General features: G+C 35.5%; 1 long non-coding RNA gene across 1 annotated transcript; it reads left to right on the top strand.

Annotated features, from left to right (window-relative positions):
* The first annotated feature begins 3,276 nt into the window (after positions 1 to 3,276).
* On the top strand, positions 3,277 to 4,243 carry LOC116167643. The gene is made up of 5 exons (XR_004144590.1): positions 3,277 to 3,492; positions 3,553 to 3,718; positions 3,768 to 3,902; positions 3,983 to 4,075; positions 4,122 to 4,243. It is a non-coding gene; the product is annotated as an uncharacterized LOC116167643 (long non-coding RNA).
* The last annotated feature ends 210 nt before the right edge of the window (positions 4,244 to 4,453 follow it).

Below are 4,453 nucleotides of genomic sequence, written 5' to 3'. Positions count from 1 at the left end.
AAAAGTTACACGTATATGTAGTAAACAGTAGAGGGTTCAGAATACAGTTCACAACGTTAGCCTCCCACCCCCTTCTTCGAGTATCCCCTCACCCTCAAGGTACGTGCACTCGTATAGTGTTCCGATTAACGGTAACATCCCTGTTTTCCAACACACAGGTTATCCACCTGCAGATTGCGACAAGGATGCCACTGTTTTGTACGTCTTATAATTGATTTTAAAGAGGAGTTATCGAACGAACGCCCTTCTCAATATTGGCACCGGGGCGCAAATATTGTTGTTTCAACCCCAGAGGAACCACTCAACCGTAAAACGGTGACTTGTTTTTTCTTCAAGATCTAACTGATCTAAGAACTCATCCAGTGCAATTCCCTTGCGAATGAGTGACTGCTCCGTCACTCAGGCAAAAGTTATAGACCAATTCGAAAAAAAATTCAAAGGGCTGTAACTTTTGAACTAGTAGCCCAATCTTGGAACTGTTTGAAATTATGGATTCTGCAGGCCGCATTCTATAAGAACATTTTTTTTCGGGTCGATCTGAGACAATTTTTTTTTCGGGGCTCAAAAAAAGGCAGTGTATAACCTTCCTTTTTTACCAAAAATCGACTACACCAAAATTTCTCGGGAAACCACTTTTTCTTATTAATTTGGGTGCGTAGAATCCAAAACAATTCGTACTTTTTCGATCAGACTTCTCAATCAAAAGTTATAGACTAGAAACCAATTTCGAAAAAAATTCAAAGGGCTGTAACTTTTGAACTAGTAGCCCAATCTTGGAACTGTTTGAAATTATGGATTCTACAGGCCACATTCTATAAGAAAATTTTTTTTTTCCGGGTCGATCTGAGAATTTTTTTTTCGGGGCTCAAAAAAAGGCAGTGTATAACCTTCCTTTTTTACCAAAAATCGACTACACCAAAATTTCTCGGGAAAACACTTTTTCTTATTAATTTCGGTGCGTAGAATCCAAAACAATTCGTACTTTTTCGATCAGACTTCTCAATCAAAAGTTATAGACTAGAAACCAATTTCGGAAAAAAATTCAAAGGGCTGTAACTTTTGAACTAGTAGCCCAATTAATTAATAAATCAAAGTATAATAATAGTAGCCCAATCTTGGAACTGTTTGAAATTATGGATTCTACAGACCACATTCTATAAGAAAATTTCTTTTCCGGGTCGATCTGAGACCATTTTCTTTGCGGGACTCAAAAAAAAGCAGTGTATAGCCTTCCTTTTTTACCAAAAATCGACTACACCAAAATTTCTCGGGAAAACACTTTTTCTTATTAATTTGGGTGCGTAGAATCCAAACAATTCGTACTTTTTCGATCAGACTTCTCAATCAAAAGTTATAGACTAGAAACCAATTTCGAAAGAAAATTCAAAGGGCTGTAACTTTTGAACTAGTAGCCCAATCTTGGAACTGTTTGAAATTATGGATTCTACAGGCCACATTCTATAAGAAAATTTTTTTCCGGGTCGATCTGAGACAATTTTTTTTTCGGGGCTCAAAAAAAGGCAGTGTATAACCTTCCTTTTTTACCAAAAATCGACTACACCAAAATTTCTCGGGAAAACACTTTTTCTTATTAATTTCGGTGCGTAGAATCCAAATCAATTCGTACTTTTTCGATCAGACTTCTCATTCTCCGTACTAATTCACATACCTACTTAAAGGTTTCTGGAACATCACATTATCCCTTACAATTATCCTTTGTGATCATACTGCAATATAAGAATAGGTTGCCACTGTAATTAAAGTTGGTGAAGTGTTCCATATTTCCTTTACTACCACAACTACTATGTGACTATTTCGGATTTGTGAATAAACGGAACTTGTAAATAATTTATGCTTACTGGTTTGTTGCATTTTGCAAGTAGCAGTTGTAGGTATTTACTATAGTACTATTAACTAAAAAATGGGTGATCAAGAGTTGAAAAATTTCGCAAAAAAAACCGATAGCGTGACCTAAACTAAATAACCACGTAATATTTACCTAATTTCCCTATCTGTAGAGCACAGGGTAATGATAACGGCATGGCTGATCTACAGGATTAATAGCGGCTAGATGAGACGGGGCGGTCTGTTTGATTTTGATAACAAGCTATGCACCTGACAACGGACGTATTGTTATTTTTTCCGTTCATCTAAGGGCCACATGTACCCGCCCCGGCTCAATCTTCTATTTAACTTGAGGATTATATATTGTAGACATCCGACAAGATAAAAGCTTTACGCTAAAATTCTTATCCTCCACTTACAATTTGGTGGTCTGATTCCGTTTTGATTCAAGTGGTGGATTTCGCGCGTTAGAAATTAATGCATGCGCCCGCCGCCGACTTTGGGGCGGTTGCGTACGGGGTAACCGATTGTAAAATGATAACGCATTTTCTCATTTTATGGGTTCAATAAAATCGCCGATTTGTGCAATTTAAACGCGCATATGTTTGGCTCGTCCGAAAGCCGTGTATGCCTACTTTCTTTTACGAGGAAACAAAAAAAATGGCCCAAAAGGTCAAAAAAGAATGGATATTTATGGCGGCTTATTTGAATTTTATAGTATTTAACGGACAAAATTTTTTATAAGTTTCCGTGATTAAGAAAACTTTAGTACCACAAAATGAAAAAGTATTTTAAAGTAGGCCTGGTTGTAAAAATGTTTGATTATAAAACTTTCAAATACGTATGTGAACAAATTGTAATTAATTAATTGCGCTTTTATAATGTTTGAATTTTTTTGAATAATAAAACTATTTTACAGCTTTCGTGTTTTCCACATGTTCCTCTTTGCATATTTTTGACAATCATATTTTATTGTAATTGGTCAAGACAATGGCGCACGAGGATATACTTCATCTTAAAAAATTTCAAAACCCACATTTAGATTTGCAAGGTTCTCAAACGTCTTAAAAAATTTCAGAAGCATAATTTTTAAGGAAAATTAATTAAAATATACATAAACGATTAATTAATTTGACATCAAAGACAATAAAAGCCTACAGTCATAAATTTTTATTAAGACTCTGTAATATTACTTTATAATACAGTCGCCATCATACTTTTCTGATCTGTGGTACAAATGTTGAACAAGAAAATAACCCAAAATAATCACCGCGTCAATTGTAATATTGACAAAGTGATAAATGCGATTTCAATAAAGAAGGAAAAAATGTTACTGGTGCGTTGGGAGCAACAGTCACCCGTACAGAATCAACAATAGCGCAAAGCTTTGTACTGATCGTATCGTTTCTCAAATTGTTGAATTGAAGGTTATGCCATTGCGACAAAAAATAACATTGTAAAATGTGCACAGATATTTAATTAACTGGACATAAAAATAAGAAAACATCAAAGCTGTAAATTTTTATTAGTGCTTAATGTGAGATTCTACGATAAAATACGTTTAGATCTTAGCAAAAGATTTTGGCGATATCTATTGAATTAATTTTAAATTGTTCACAGGGTCGAAAAGGACTGGTCTTCAAAGAAGTACGTATAGTGAGAAGAAGCACGTCAGGCTTTTGTAATAACTAATAGGGTTTGTTTTAGGCCAAGAGACACAATTTTAGATGGACACTCTGTACTTCCAACACAATCTATCTATCTGTGATGAGAATGCTCAATCATATTATCAAATTAGATTAGATGATGGAATCAATTTCGTTGGGGTGGAGAATCCATACAAGATGATCCAAAGTCTGGTAGTCCTCTTGAGGTAAGAACACGGGAGACAATGAAGAGAATTGAAAAGATGGTTTTGACAGGTCGAAGAAATGAAGTTTCATTGCTGCAAGGGAAGTGCACAGATACGCCGATGAACAAAGTGTCCGCCAGATGGATTGGCAAGCTCTTCACACCAGAATAGCCACCTGTCAGAAATTGGGAGGATTTAAAACAAGGTATTTATAATTTTTCAAAAATTATCACTGATGATGAAACTTGGCCTCCCGGGGTCCTCCAATGCAAACGGATTGTTCAGCAGGAAAATTGATGGCAACGATTTTCTGGGATTAATTATACTGTCTTTATTTGGGCATTTTACGGAGGAACAACTGATGAAACAAAAAACAAAGTGAGGAAAAAAATGACAATAATTCATGAAATTAATGAAGATATAGTTTTATAGGCAGACGATAAATACGCAAGATCTAGTCATTTCTTACCGATTTGGAAGGTTAAACAGGGTCAATAATGCCGTTTCCGTGATAACAGCTACACTTTTACCTTATAACAATAGAACGTAAGATTGGTTATCAATTTTAATTTCACGACATTGAATAAACCAGTCCGGTAATTTGTGATGAAACTTACTTTCGTATCATTTTTCGACATTTAACGGGTAGTGCGCGGTGGATAAAGTGCTCCGTCTTCTTCGCGATGTAAATTGTAATGGGTAAGCGTGCTAAATTCAAAACTCCTAACAATTTAGGAACCCTTATTAACTCCCTTG

Source organism: Photinus pyralis, unplaced genomic scaffold, assembly GCF_008802855.1.
Source record: "Photinus pyralis isolate 1611_PpyrPB1 unplaced genomic scaffold, Ppyr1.3 Ppyr1.4_LG4, whole genome shotgun sequence".
Classification (NCBI taxonomy): Eukaryota; Metazoa; Arthropoda; class Insecta; order Coleoptera; family Lampyridae; genus Photinus; species Photinus pyralis.
The sequence above is the reverse complement of the archived record's forward strand: the minus strand, read 5'-3'. Positions and strand labels throughout refer to the sequence as shown.